The sequence below is a fragment of the Nyctibius grandis genome, chromosome 9 (assembly GCF_013368605.1).
Source record: "Nyctibius grandis isolate bNycGra1 chromosome 9, bNycGra1.pri, whole genome shotgun sequence".
Lineage (NCBI taxonomy): Eukaryota > Metazoa > Chordata > Aves > Nyctibiiformes > Nyctibiidae > Nyctibius > Nyctibius grandis.
In genome coordinates, this window is record NC_090666.1 from 4,831,539 (window position 1) to 4,848,110 (window position 16,572).

Genomic DNA, 16,572 nt, shown 5'->3' on the forward strand with positions numbered 1-16,572 from the left:
TGTAAATGAAACAAAACAGCAATACAGAGAAGCGTGGGTGAAACCTGAAAACATTTCACTCCCTATCATGTAATTTTTTTATTGAAAATGTCATTGTCTGTGTGTGACAGAAACATTTTTTTATGATCAGTCAGGCAAAAGTAACTATTACTTAGAAATTATTTGAAGGCATACCAACTCAAAACAGTAAAAAATGCAAATGAAAGATGCTTCACTAGCTAAAACATTGATGTCAAATGATACATAAAAATGGTAACTCTTTTTAAAAAAGAGAGACTTGTAAAGTACATCAAGTAAAGCTCTGCAATAATAAAGAGCCTTGCTGCCTTAAATGGGAAGTTTACAGCTTCCGTTTAAAGAAAGAGGAATTAAAGGCAGAGCGCAGTCCTGAATACCACTATCTACTCTGAAAATGGTGGCACAGAGTCTTTTTTCATAGGTCTGTGACACGCATAAACAGAACATATCCTGGGTACTTGCTGCCTGACATGTGAAAATAAAACTGGCTTTTGCATCTACAAATATTGGGAGACCCAAACTGAAGGTTAGCGAGATGTCTTTGCGCTTGTGATATCCACAAAGTTACTCATCCCTCTCCGCAACCTCTCAACTGTTTTTTCCCCTCTGCTGATGATCCGTGTCTTTGCTGAGCCTGCTCCACTACCACCCCTGTCCTATGAGGTTTCAAGGCACAGCACGCACCCTGCTACCCAATGGTCCTGTGCTTCTAGGAGAAGCACGACCTTCTGGCACAACAAGCTGGCTCGGTCGAGTGTCCACCCTCCTCCTGCCACAGCCCTTGAGGGAAGGGTGTCAATCCCAGCTGGGTGGAAGCAGGATATGACTGGCAAAGGCTTTTGCTTCCTATGAAAATGGCACACTCTGCCCAGAACACAGCCTCGCCACTTGTTTTTCCCTTGCTTCATAAAATGAGCTATGACTTCAGAACAAGGTAGCTACTATTACTAACAACTGCTGTGCAGGAGAAACACACGGCAGTTATGAAAACATCTCTGCAGTCCCATGTCCTGCATTAGCTACTGCCTCGCTGTACAGCTGCGGACAGGGCATGGAGGAGTCCAGTGGTGCAAGGTCTCCAAGAGATCCCTTGCAGATGATTTATTAGCTTAGACTACTTTAAATAGTTCTTATTATATCATAGCAGGAAGATGTAAAATCTGCTACATGTCAGCTCTGTAACTGAGAGGGGTGTGTGGATATACAATATGTGGATAATAGATAAGGTGCCAGTAGATGGCTCTCAAGATATGAGGCCTATGGCTTTCACAGGACCGAGACAACTTCTTGGTTATTGAGCAATAGCTGCTTTTGCTGCATGCCGGGAGGAAAATAACTACTCAAACTGTGTTTTGGGAAGATGAGAGGACAAAGATTGCATGAACCTGGGGCATCTTCTCTCCAGACCTGCCCAAAAATATCAAAATTCTTAGCTTGGTTATTTTTGAGAATTCAAAGCAAAAATGCAACCCCCTTTCAGTAAAGCATGCTTGAAATTCCCCTTTAATTCTTTAAGTGAGATTTAAAGGCTGTTTAAGCAGACTGGAAAAAGCTGAAAGAATACCCCTGCCGTACCCCTGTTTCTGTGCAAGAAGAGGCATTGCCAGTCCCAGCAGGGTTATGTAGTTAGTAAGTCAGATTGTCTTAACTAAACAGTTGAGCTATGTCTATTTAGAGTTGATTTTCTCAAGCATATGAACTAACACCCCTAAGGGGTGGGGATCTAGGAGGTAAGCTCACAGTTAGCAATTCTGCAGAGGATTGAAATGAATTTTTAGTACTGTATGAGTGAAGGAGATAATATTTAATTGCCATTTTTGCTTTCTTTTAAAAGGAGAAGAGAAAGAGAAGAGAAAGAGAAGAGAAAGAGAAGAGAAAGAGAAGAGAAAGAGAAGAGAAAGAGAAGAGAAAGAGAAGAGAAAGAGAAGAGAAAGAGAAGAGAAAGAGAAGAGAAAGAGAAGAGAAAGAGAAGAGAAAGAGAGAAGACATCTCATTCTCAATCTAGGCAGTGATTTATATTCCAAGCCTAAATTTTGTGAATTGAGCAAAGATAGACAATAAAAGCAATCAACTTCTTCCAGCTATTTAATCATTCCTAAAGCAAGGGAGAGGATTTGTACAACATAACTTTATTCAGACAGCTGGCCATGTAGCATATGAACTAGGAATTCTGCTTGAAAAATTATTCAAATTTTAATTAAATTTGTTTCCGGAGACGCTTTAAATGCAGTTTTTTCACATAGCATGTCCTGAGGCCTACGCCACCCAACTGTGATATATTTTCCTGGTCAGTGACGCCAGTCTATATTTATTATACTCCTTCTGTTTCTTGGTTTCATGGCAGGGACAACTGGAGTGATTGCTGACTAAATAATTAGCCAAGGGAACACTTTCTCTGTATGTATCTGTCCTTATTAGTCTAGTGAGAAAATGTACCTTACTTTCATAATCTCTTTCCCTATAGGTACCTGGCACTTTCCAGGAGCAAAGTAGGGAGAAAATGTAATTGCTAAAAGCTCACATACTCATTATTAGACTAATGATACCTTTTTCTCTCAGTCTTGCCTGATCAAGGCAGCTATAGAAGTGAAGGTGTAGAGCTGCGGCTTCCCATTATAATACGAAGGAGAAATGCAGGCTTGTAGTATTTTTCCCCCCATCAAGCAATAGTGGGAGTGCACAGAATATTACAGTATTATATGATATAGTAGAATAATATAATAAAATAATATACTATTATTGTCAAACACAGTGTGACAAAACCACATACACAGCCACAAATCAAAATAAGGGTGAAGGCACAGGGTGTACTGACACCGTCCAACGTGAGGAGTCCCCTGAATGACCTGCCTTTCTTCTGTGTCCTCTGGAGGGACAATACTTACTAATTTCAGGTCCTGCTGCTAAGTCTGTGTCTTGTGCGTATGTGTCTTTCCTCTTGCTCCCTCCTACTCCACCTCTACCACAGGCTACAGAGGGAATTTAAGGAAAGTAGTTGGGTTAGTTCTGTCAGGTACGTTAGGTGTCCTGCCTGTTTTGCATGAAGGTACTTCTCATATTTCAGCCTATTTTAGAAAAAGGATGAACTTCAGCTGAGAAGTTGGGCTGAGTTGTGCTGGGATCAGATTGCTTTATTTTGGTTTCTGCACTCATGATTTTTACAGAAGATGAATGTCACTCAACCCAGGATACTGTTCAAAACCTTGCATGAAACTCTGCTCTCAAGTTTAAGAAAGAACTGTTGAACCTGAACTACGTCAATGTAAATTATAAGCCTGAACTGCAGCCTTTAACATATTAATAGGGGTACCATAAGCTTTGGGAGTCATGTCAAAAAGCTTCCATTCTTCCACAAGATCGTAATTTCTCTTTTTTTTTTCCAAAATTCCTCCCATATAAGGAGGTAGAGACCAGTATTAGCATTGGTAGAAAGTTGTATGACATTCTGATCCCACTCAAATCAATGTGAGTTAATTGTTACTTTAGTTAGCCAAGATTTTTTTCCATCAGCTTTCATGACTAATACAGTTTGTCCTTGATTTACATACTATTATCTCCCTGTGAACTTTGGAGCATCTCGCTCTCATTTCTTTTTATTACAGCACTAGAAACTATTAAAGAAAAGCTCACCTTGAAGTGTAGAAGACAAGGTGGTTCTTCTGCAAATATGGGCTATCTAATGAATTCATGGCTTCCCCTACAGAAGTGTTCTGGTAGTGGTGAGGGATGATGGGAATTTCTGAACAGAAATTTCATAAAAAGGAAACGCAGAGTTTCACTTCTTATGCTTCACATTTTATGGATGCATGCTTTCATTCAGTCTCCCATTCTGAACATCTGGTGTGCCTTAAAAAGAAGATTCTTCCACATGGAGTCTGGTTCCTGATTTCCTAGCTATTATTTATTGCATCGTTTGGGCTTTAGAAGGGATTGCTGAACCAGTGTGGATAATCTAAAAAATAAACTTAATCTAAAACTAATGCAACCTGTACAGCATAGGAGATTTAGAAAAGCCTACTTAGCAGTCAAGTAAAATCCTTTCATTTATCTTGGTACTTCCCGAGTCCAGCTCTGAACAGATACGGGACCACCGGAAAAAAAAAATAAAAGTACTTTCTGAGAAATCCTGCACACAACACTACTTGAAAAAGATTGTCCGAGTCATGGTTAGGGGCAGAGTGGTTTGAACTCCCCAACATTGTTCAGTGCCAGCCCTCTTCACTCTGCTGACCCTCTCAAAGTCAGCGCATCCCAGGTACACCTGACACCGAGGTTACGGAAGGGAAACGAAAACAGTAGGAAAAGCTCATTGTGCGAGCGCATGGACCGTGTCTCAGTTGCAGGGTGGCATCAGGAAGTTTCAGCCCTTGTTTTGAGAACAGTGTCTATTACCCACACTTAAGCCCAAGTATCTTTTTTAATTTAAACGATGGCTGCCTTAATAGCTTACTGAAATGTTCTTTGATACTGAGGCATAACGCTTTCCAACTGTGCACAATCAAATATAAGGGGCTTGTTAATGCTGCGTGCTGGCACAAACCATATTTGGGAGATAGAGAGGTGATTAGCACCTTCTAAGCTCTATCCAAATAGAAACCTACAACAATCTGGATTGGATAGGAACATTGTATGCAAAATTCTTCAGCATCACATGTCTTCAGAGTTGAGGTTAGCGCCGAGGGCTCCAGCAAATGAGGCAACACAATCACAGATTGAAGGCTTTCAGGAGTGCGAAAGGCAGAAGTCTTGGTAACAGCAGTACTGCTCTTACACTGCTCATTAAATCTGGTGTCATAACGTGAATCCTCAAGAGCTCATGAACCCAGATGCAGTATTTTTTCCTGTAGTCTTGCAGTAACGGACACTGACTCTGTGCAGGGATAGGTGACCCTTCTACTAGGTGTTGTACAACAGACCTTCTGGCAGCATTGGGGATTTTCCACACCTCAAGCAGTAAGTTTTGTTTAGAACTATTCACTTTTTTTCAGAGTAAGAAAGTTGCCCCTTTTTGTGTCAATAATACTTATTTCTAGTAAAGATTATTTGAATATAATAAAATACTTGGGCTTTTTTTCTTAGGCTTAACCCTTGTGAAGAGTTTGCCTTGCCATAACAGCGTATTGTTTTGTAATGGCAATGGGGAATCACAGAATCATAGAATGGTTAGGGGTTGGAAGGGACCTCTAGAGATCATCGAGTCCAACCCCCTGCCAGAGCAGGACCAATCTAGGGCAGGTTACACAGGAACGCATCCAGATGGGTCTTGAAAGTCTCCAGAGAAGGAGACTCCACAACCTCTCTGGGGAGCCTGTTCCAGTGCTCTGTAACCCTTACAGTAAAGAAATTCTTCCTCATGTTCAGGTTGAACTTCCTGTGCTCTAGTTTGCATCCATTGTCCCTTGTCCTATCACAGGGCACAAGTGAAAAGAGGTTGCCCCTTTCCTCTTGACACCCAGCCCTCGTATATTTATACACATTAATCAGAAGATCCAGTCCAAACCTTCTTCCCAACCACATTCATCTGTTCTACATATACCCATGACTTTTGTATGTATCAGAGAATGTAACATGACCCAAAAGATGTGGGGAGTGAGGTCTGCATTGCCTGCTCACATTCTCTTTAGTATTGTTATAAGCACATCTGGGTTATTTCGCTGAATCAAAATTAACTATTTTCTTGTTTGACCTTCAAGAGCACTTTTAACCAACTTGGCACCTTGAAATATAGACAAAACGCTTTCTTAAAAGCAACAGTATGTCTGCACCACTACATTTCTATAAGGTACCTAAATACAGCATACAAGCACTTTGTTGCAGAAATTTGTTCTGTGCTAGAAAGCAGTCCTGGTATGGATTTAAAAGACAGTGTCTCCCTGCCTCAATAGAAAAGCTGCACAGGGCAGACCTGAGCTGCCCACCATCGCTCACCCAAGTCACATCTGCTGGCCCAACGCTTCCCAAGCCTGGGTTCAAATGTACTTTCTGACTTCACACTGGGGGAAGACTTGAGCACACGGCCTCTCCCTCCCCTGTGCCAGGCGGCTCTGCAGCAAGCATGGCATGAAGGCCATGAGGGCTGGTGGTGTGGTCTGGTTGGGTTCCCAGCCCAGATCAGCAGCGACCAAGAGCACGCATGACCCTGCGGAGGAGCAACAAAGCCAAGACTACTTATCTGAACAACCCCTACCCGCGAGGGATGGTGCTCCAGAGGCAGATGCTCTATTGCATTCTGTAAACGATACGTTTGTTAAAGACCATCAAACAGCTTAGAAGAAAGATTTCTGGAAAATGCACAAAAGGAAAGCAAAATGACAGCACTGCTGTAGACAGTGACAAAGCATGAAGATACATCAGCATTAAGTAAATAGCTAGCTTGGGGTTTTCAATTGCAATTACCACACACTCTCTCTGTTTGTAATACCTAGGAGACCCATAGTACATTACGGAATTTTGTTAATTACTAAGTGAGTGAAGAAAGAGAGAAAAAAATACTGTGACCGAAATATATTTTGTGTATTGATTTAGAGAATTGTAATTTAGGTTTAATAATTTATCATTCCTCTTAACAGGCTACACTGTATTTTATAAAAAGTAATGAAACCTTAGGAATGCGGAGGAAATCACTTCACTTTCTGTCACTTGATCTATGCTGAGAAATGGGAAGGAGTGGTTTGTCTTCCCCTTGCCCTATTTATAAAATGTGCAGCTTGGCAAAGAGCAGATTAGCAAGATTACAGACTTCTCTTTGTTGTTATTTATCATGCAACAGTGGACAAAATAGTAACTGGTGTTCGATGTTAAGAGAGTCTTCCCAGGTAATACCCTCAGGAAGTAATCACAGGAGCACTCAAAACGATGACAATCATTGTCCCATCAATTTGAGCAGTTCAAACCAGCAGAAGTTGCTTGGCTTGTTGAATGACAATGAGATCCTCTCTCTATTGCTAGAAAAGCTAAGTCACTCAAATCGGGACTTCCACTGGTACTAGAACACTGCAAGCTATGAATGAAATCACCGTTGGTTCGCGTCTAACTGGAGGAATAACCACAAGAAAACTACCTTGTCATGAGAAATTATTTAACCTTGTTATAACACACATACACATCTGTAACCTTGGACTGCTTTGAGTGTATGTGCCCATTGGGCTAAATAATTTCATAAAAGTGCACTGTGAAAACTTTAGGAGAAAAAGCTTCGTATAGGACTTCAAAGAAACAACAGGTATTAAGTTCTCATGTGTGCTTTCTTTGTAGAGGCATTAATCATTTTCAGTTATTGCTCATTTTTAGCACAGGTAACTACTGCCACATCCTCACTGCTGAAATCAGAAATGTCAAACAGCTTCATGGTACAGTGAGGAGGTCAGGTCTCAGCCTTGTTTCCAGTGGAAACAGGGCTTACGTGATCGCATGGATTACGAGCATGCAACACTTTCCTTCCTCCTCCATTATTTATTTTGCTGTCTGCTTTCAACCAAACTAGAGGATCACAGATTTCTCAAAAGTAATTAAATTCCTACAAGTTTCATTGAAGTAGACAAATAGGAAAAGGACAGAGACCCTAGACATGCTCTGAACTAAGACAATTTTTAATAGATACCAAAGGACCTCAAGAGGAGATGCTTGAATGATGCCAACTACAGGTAAAACCCATGTGAAACTTTGACCTTTGTCTAATGATGGCCGATACACTCGTGGAAGCAACCTGTATTTCAGAGAACCACTACTCTGCTGACAGTTTGATTTATATCCACTCTTGATGGATAGAAAGTCTCTTGAGACTTACTCATTATAAAATTAACTTCCCAAATTTAAAAATTTGAATAGGTCTCCAAGAAAAACATCTCAAGTAGGAAAAAAAAATATATATGTGGCAATCACCTATTAAGAGCTATAGACACAGGGCACAGCATCTAATCCACTAATCCCCAACAGCTGGAGAAAAGTCATTACTTGCAGACAAGCACAGATCTTCCTAAGCCCCTGTGTGCTTTCATAGCTACACCCACTTTTCATGTACTGTGTCTTCAGGGATGGGATGCAATAGCAGAACAGAGGTAGCTTCTCTGATCAGGCACACACAACAAAAATATATCCTCAAATGTACAGGGTATAGCTTCTTTTTTTTCCTCTCCCAATTCATTAATTTTTCTTTAAGTTCAGTATTTGTTAATTGGTGGAAATTCTGCTCTGCTTAGAGTCATCTTTTTAAATTTTTCTTCACCTTTTCCTATTCTCAAACCATCTCCCTTTCTGCGAAAAAAAATCTGAAATGTCAAATGCTTAAGTAAGGTGACTTCTATTTATTTCATCTAGATGAAATGAAAGAATTACCCATTTCATGTACAGTGGGCAGTCCAGGACAAAAACAGAAACTAAGTGGCTCCCCACAGATCCCTTTATATCTAGTCATAGATCATCCTACTGTTGTGCAGAGGGTAATGAAAAGTAACAAAGGCACTCCCATACTGCTGGATCACTTGTCTTCCGCTCAAAAGGCATCCTTAATGATATAACTATCCACGATTTTTCACATCTAAGCAGATCAACAGATTACACAGCTTGCAAATAGCTAAGTGGATCTTAAAAGAGCAGAACGCTCCTGGTGTTATACCCAGGTAACACTGTCTATTACACAGCCAAGCTAATGAAGCCCAAACCAGCAAAAAATTCCGGGTAGCAAAACGAGGTATATCTGCCAGCTCTAGACGGACCGCTGAATTACCATTCATCTGCTCACAAGGTTTGGTTCCAATTCCACCTCTGCATTGCTCATTCCTTGAGGACATCTGGTGTAAGTTGCTTTCTGAAAGGTAGCCGCATCTTTCACAAAGTTATGCAGATACAACAGCTGCTGTATATATGGTCACCCAGAAGTGAGAAGTGGCATTCTGTTTCTCCCCCATCGTGGAACATAAGCTCACTTCTTTGCATCTACTGTGCAAGCAGAGTTTGACTTTTTGTTGTTTGGTTTTGTTTTTTTTTTTTTTTTTCATTTCCTGCTGGCTCCATATCCTCACACATAAACCTATGCCTGCAAATTACAGATGCTGCGTTGCTAAGTTCTGGCTTTATACCTAGAAGGCACTTCAAAAAACCTGGCTGTGGTTATGCCGAGTGCTACGTGAGTGTTTTGGTAGCAGCTGTTTTCTCTGAGTCAGCTGGAAAACAGCTGTTAGTTAGCTACCTTCTCCTTGGTCAGAGGGTGCTCACGAGAGGCAACTTTTGGCTTTGTGACACAGGTTCATTTGCAGGAGATTGCTGGACAGATACTCCTTTTCCCATACGCTGGAAGGCCACCTCTGCAAGCAGCTGTCATGCAATTTGGAAGGTGTTAGAACGTTCCTGCTTTTGAGAGTTTGATTAATCAATACAATGTGAATTTTGTTCAAAACTGTATGGGTCCAACCTGAAACTCACAGTTATCAACAGGAATGTCTCTATACACTTCATTGCACTTCGAGTTAGATTGCGCTAAATACGGCATCTCTATTTTCCCAGCAGATGACTGCTGGAAACGAAATTCATCTGTGTGCCGAGACAGCAGAAAAAAATCTATACCCAACTCAAGCAATGCATAAACCTCATCTGAGTTAGCTGTGTGGTTTGATTCATCTGTCATTTAGACTGGCTTTGTATCAGTACAACCCCCCTGACCTCAGTCAAATGACTCTGGATTTACCCTGAAGAAGGGGGACAAAACAAAGGCCCACATCTTGAAACAGCATAACGTGGCCTGTTGGGATGGATCCTTTAAAAATATACAAGGCAGATACAGTATTGAAGTTTACTAATAAAGGACATTTTTAGAGAAAAATAAGGATGCTATTTACCTTTCCTGACCTACTGTGAAGTAGAAGGGGTGACTTGGGTCTTGGGCCTACAATAGTGAATGGCAAAAAAAATCCGTCAATATTTTTTAAAGTAAAATTTTACCAGAATTTTTTCCAATGGCAGAGCAAGAGGTTATCTTTGCTCACATTAGTTGAAGGCCTGTTTAATAAATCTGCATGAATTGGCACAATATACATTGGCAGTATATTTATCTGATTTGATTTTATATGATGGGGAAAAGGGAAATAAGTGTATTTAACACAGAAAATCAAGCACGCATCTAAAATGATGAGACTTGTCCCAGCCTTTACCATGATCATTCGATTCTACATGCTCCCCACCCCCACTTTCGTGTTTCTGTGTCTACATCCTTTCTAGATTTTGTCTGACTTGGAGACTAAGCTTCTGTCTCTGGAACATAGATAGCACACCTAGGTTACTGCAGTCTAAATTAGGAAAAATGACAATTAGTAGGGTAATTGCTGCAGGAAGAGAAAATTGTGAGATGTTCTAGCTGTATAGTAAATGGCATAGTGTGCTACACAAACATATGTGCCCAGACATGTACAAAACCCCACGGACCTCTTCAGTTTTCCCCAATTTCTTGGCATTATGGATTTTTTCAAAATCCTCATCAGCCTGCACCAACAAGAGTCATGCAAAAATATAGTCATAGAGTAAGCTATCAAAATATTTATCGTACCAGGGGATGAGAAGATATTTTAAACGCTTAATTGCAGTAAGCAGTTGAATACAGAAGCCAATGCACGTACTGTCCCTCAATCCCCCTCTGTTAAGGAGAGGGACAAATATTAAAATAACGCAGGGCAAGAACAACACATACGAGAGCTGGATCGACCCTTTTCCCAGGGCACTGACAATCAGCTACTCTTGATGAAAGGTGTTAAACAGGAAAGTATCTCCAAGAAGATTTACGTGGCCTTCCAGACAGGACTGCCCCTTTCCTGGGCTCAGCCTCCACAACTGAGAAGCAGGCTGGTGACCTGCTGTCCTTGCAGTCTGCCTGACTGTCCATCCATCCTCCTGTGGAGTGGCACTTTAAAGCACTGCTCCTGGGAAGGAGGTGTGGGCAGAAGGAAGGGTGTTTTCTTAAGAGGAAGGGATTTTTCCACTGACAGAAGCCCACGTGATACAGACTGGTGTGTACTCAGCTGCTGCCTGCTTTCAGATTGGTTTCTACTCTCTGACACAGACTGTTTTTTTTCTCTACATCATCACCAAGGATCAACTCTCATAAACAGGGATTTATTTTAGGGGAAAACCAGAAGCTGGAGTCCTTGCGAAGAGCATCAAAACTCCTTTTGAATAAATTGCCACTGTGACCACAATCTGGTATCACACAAACACTGACCTACTACCAGTCCTGTAAAGGTTATGGGATTTGTCTCATCTTTGATGAACCTTAGGCTGCCATTTCATATTCTAATAGAAATTAAAGAGCTGATTACATACAATTTAGACTAAACATGAGGGACACATGCTCAGCTTCCAGCTGAGCTGGGAAAATTTTAATTGTTTAGTTAGAAGAGCAATCTATTCTGAGACATGCAAAAGCAGCTTCTGATTCGAGGTTAAAAGTCATTAGAGCAAGTTATGATCTTACAACTATTAGCTTCCTAATTTAGATCGAGGAATAACAACTGTAAGGGAAAGGCAGTGACTGTGCAGATTAGATCATTAGACCCACAGTCAGCAGAACTAATGTCCATTAACCTAAGTGGCGGCATTCACACCCTTCTTCCTGGCATGGCCCCACCGCCCCTCCCCGTAAGCTGTGTTTCTGGAGAAACACCTGGCTACAGCAATGTGAGCCAATTCCAGGAAAAAGTTAAGCAGGAAAGCAGAAACCAGATTTGTTTGGCTATGGGATTTTCCACCGTAAGCTGGAGTACATGGGTGGCTGGTGCGAGGGGAGTGGGTCCCCCTCCTTCCCACCCAGACTGCCTAGGACACCAAGAATCCCAAAGTCACTTCCCTGGGAAATGACTGTGTGGAACTGCAGGCCAGAAGGAAGGAAAGCGCCAGTTCTCTGTCCAGCATCAGTGTCACCTGAGAAACTGCCTCTCCTCTCCTGCCTGCTCAGGCCACCCGAAAAGCTGACAGACGGCTTCCAGCAGAGACAGGCTGCTGTGCTGCCACCTCCGCCTTGGGGGTCATCACCTGGATCCTGGGAACCACCGCACATTAACACGCCCCAAAAAAATGAAGTAGAGGAAATTCAAAGGCATTTTATTTTTATAATGACGAGAAAATGTCTTCATGTTTCAGGAGTGAATGCGAACACATGGATTTTAGGGAACTTTTAATATTGGTTACTTCCTAGATATCCTCTTTTCTCAAAAGCCCACCCCTCCCTTCCTCCTCCCCTTTCTGCGTCTGCCACCATCAGCTGCGTACGTCCACAGTTAGCGAGGGACGTTATTTAAAAACTGCTAATGCGTAGGATTTAAATAGCGTCTTTGTGTTGACAGATTCTGTGTTACTGTGCAGAAGGGGGAAGTAACAAAAAAACAATAAAATAGAAACTTGCAATAGAGATTTAATGAGAGAGCATTCACATAGAGCTGCTGAGGGCAAATTAAACGAACCAGGATGGATTACCATCTGTTTTGGGCAGTCTCACTTGGCAAGGGTCTAAGACCAGAAGGGACCGGTGTATCTTTGCTGTCTAGGTCACCACACCATGCTGCCTAGAACAGGCTTGAGCCCTGGACTGAAATGAAATAGCGTCCTTCAACTTTCCCTCATGCCAAAGCACCACAAAGCAAATACCTTTTGCATAACCCTTGACAAGTTATCTGCCATATTAATCTCATGATTTGCTCAGTTGAGTCTCCAGATTTATCTGTTCTATTTTAATTGTGGCCGTGATTCAGTCATCACATCCATTTTTGGTGGTATCAGTGAAACTGTACCACATTTATTCAGTAATATGCTCACTTTATTAAAAAGATAAGGAAGCAAATATAAAATGAAAGCTATTAATAAACATAAGACTGACTTAGTACATCAAACCACCATGTGAGTACTCATAATTTAAAAGAAACTAATCACACAGTCACTGAATTAGTGCATCTAAGGATCTGGGCTCCATTTTCTAGGGACTACACAAATCTGTTACAAGAAAGAAATACACAGCCTCTGTTTTCAGGCAAAAATATTGGGTAACTGTTTCAGTACCAATCATTAGTTAGATTGCCTGATATGTTGGTGGAAAGTGCTCAATATTATAGGCCCAAGAACAGCATAAACCATATAAAACAGAATAAAAAAGGCTGCCCCCCTCAACTCTTCCACAGTACTGGCTGAATTGTTGCTGGACTTCTAGGGTGAAGATCCTGGTGGTGTGAAGAGACCTGCGCAGGTCTAGAGCACTGTGCTTTTGCCATTCTGCACGAAACTGCTGGACCACATGAAGGTAAAATATTCAGTGTGTTCCCTCCCCACCTGAATGACCTGGGAACAAACAGTATTTTAGCTACAAGTGGACCGAGTCTATGGACTAGTTGTCACCGCTCAGGCAGAGCAGTGGCCACTCCAGTCTCTCAGCTGGTGCAGTGGGACAGTAAATCCGTATCTTTCTTTTTTTTTCCTGAGCTTAGGTGCACATAACAGACTTTGCCTAGAGATTTCCATTTCTCACCCATCACAAACAGGGCAGAGACAAGCAAGGCTTCAGGATGATGTTCCACGACCTCTGAAGAAATACAGGTTAGACTCTATAAACACGGCACCATCAGTGAGCTCTCTTTGGAGAGAAACTGCTGGAGTATATGATAACCCTGCTTAATATGTACTCATATAGTCCACTGACAGAGAACTGCCAGGGCAATAGAAATAAGAACAATGTCTTTACTCTTTTCAAAGTTTCCCCAGCACAAGCGTCATGACCCACCATATTCCTGCTACTCTCTCAAACAGCAGGAGAGCTGTTTGTTCTGTTGTTCTAGGAGAGCAGAACCTTTGTTTCTTACCAGAGAAAGACAATTATTATATTAGGGCGGTTGCCTTCTCTCAGTCCTTGTTACTACAGAGTTAACACATTGCTATGGGAAGGGAATATTGCTAACAGGGATGTTTTATTTTTGGCCTCTTCTAAGTTTTGGCATGGGTAAGTGAACATGTGCTGTCCCTCTGTTCACTTGGGCCTGATGAGACTTAGGGCAAGGAGTTCCTGCCCCTTGCTCCCCAGCCAGGCAATTATTCCCCATAGGGAGCAGTGTCCCTTTCCTAGTGCTGGCACAGGCACCTCCTTCAGCTGCTCAAGCACAGTGAAAGCAGCTGATGTCTAGGAGAGCCTGGGCTTTGCAAAGCTCTGCTATGCAGCAGTCATCAGTGAGAACCAGGGGGTCTGTTCATGGCAGCAAGGTGCGTTGCTTACACCTCCCACGAACCCTGTAAGACAGGAGAGTGCAGCTCCTCCACCTGCAAGGATCATCAGTCCACTCTCATCATCAGTCACCAGCAGCATTAAGGGACAAAGCATGAACCTTGCCGTGTGGATACATTCATCAGACCTGGATGCTTTACATGGGATCATTTTGCTGAAGCCTTAACTAGATGCATATTTTCTAAGGGACATCTGTGTGGTACCTCAGATCACATAGGTACCGAGGTGAGAGGTGACTCTGCCCAGGAAAGTGAATTCACATCCAACTCCAGGGTGTTTGGATGTGAGGTCTTGATTTTGGTCTTTGTAGATGTAGAGAACAGCCCCTGCACTCAGCGTTACTAACCTCCAACTGTAGAACAGTATGTGTCACATTGCCCAAAACCACAAGGCTGATCAAACCCCAAGATATTAATAAGCAGAGAATTGCCCCTTTGCTGCCTTTTGAGCCTGCAGAGAACATTTAAGTTATTTTGCAAACTTTTCTTCATATTCAAAAAGTCCAGAAAAATACTGTCTTTAAATAAAAACAGCTTTTCATATAACCCTGAGATTCTTGAGCTCTGGCTAGAAAAAAACCATCCAAGTGTTGAAAGTGTCTGAAGAAAAGAAAATATGAGAAGTCAGAGCCAGCAGTACCAGCATTTTAAATGAGAATGTGAATTCCTCCAACATGTGGGGATAGTCAAAGAAAAGAGAAGTTGAGGATCATGCTCAGGGCAGACAAGGGCATTGCTGGAAAGTGAGATGAACAAAGAATTTGGCAGAATTCACTTCACAGGCTGCCTCAGCTAAAGCAGGTAAAACTTGCCCTTTTCTTAGAGACTTCTTGTTGTTATGGTTTTAAAACTTTTTTCCCAGCCTCCTGCCTATCTTCCTGCTGCAGATTTCAAAAAATAGGAGGTGGGTGCATTGTGAGATGAAGAATTAAAAAAAAAAAAAAAAAAAAAGCAGCCCTTATCATTCTCTGATCTCTTTGCCAAAGCTATGAAACAGGCTGCAAAATAGCTGCTCTTTAGCCCTCCAAAGAGAAAGCGCCTGATGCAGCCTGTGCCGTGCCTGAGCCCTGGCAGGAGGAAGCATCCCATTTCACAGGACCACTGCGGTGACCGAGCCCCTTCCCATACTCCATGGCAGAGTGGTGACGGGGAAGGCTGGCAAGGGAGCCAGGGAGCCGAGAGCCAAGAGTGGGGAAAAGGAAGCAGGAAAACTACCAAGACAGACAGAGTGGAGGAGGCTGGATGAGAACTCAGTCACAGCCAAAACGAAAGGCTAAAGCAGAGCGCTATATTTAACAGAACTGCTCAACTGAATGTTGCTGGAGAGCTTAAGTTTTGAAGGGTCGTAGAGTTATGGAGTAACTTTACCTTTAGTGCTTCTTCCCTACTCTGTTCGTGACCTTCGCTGCTCACGTCACATTTGAATGTTGGTGGCAACTTCTCCAGACTGCATCTTTGCACCTGGCATTTCTTGGAGCAGTCATACGTACCTAATAAGCCTTTCCAAGTATTATGTATTGCTTAATTTAACACCATTATCCTGAAGCAATTGCACACTATGGAACACATTTAAAAAATAAGATTATAAATTTGGCTTCAATAAGAGCTGGGGAGTGCTGAGAGTTTAGTAGCAATCTAAACTCATTTTAAGACACTGCTTGCAAAACCAAGTAGGATGGAGAAAGATCTTGAAGAAAAGTTAGGAAAGGGTGCTTCTGTGGAACTCCACTACTTTTGCTCACAATTTTCTGATGTATGATCCTTTCCAACAACTGTAAAACAAGATAAACAGTTAATATTACAATACAGAATGTTACACCATGAATACATCTGGTGGAGTTACACGTAACTTCAGCTAAATTCTCCATGTTGCCAGCTTCATTTAATTCTAGAAAACATCCTTAGATTTGATAGCAATACACTGATCAAACCCTATTTGGTACCAACATACTGGTTGTCCTGGTGGAATTTATATTGTTGTATATGTATCTGCTGGGTCACATTATAAGACAATACTAATACCACGTATAAAATAATATTAAACATTTCTGGCAAAGTTATACAGGATTACACCAAAAGCTAACAAAATAAACCAGCATGATAGCAAATACAACTGTTTAAACAAGTGTTTGATATTTGATACTGTATTCAAAGGCATCTTTTGTATTTTGAGAGGCAGGCCAGGGTTAAGCTTGAAGAATTTGAAATAATTTATTTGGAATGTCTTTATTCAATCCGCACGGTAAAAAAAAAAAACAAAAAACAAACACTGTCCAGAGTGGGCTCAAAACCATGACACAGATTAATTGC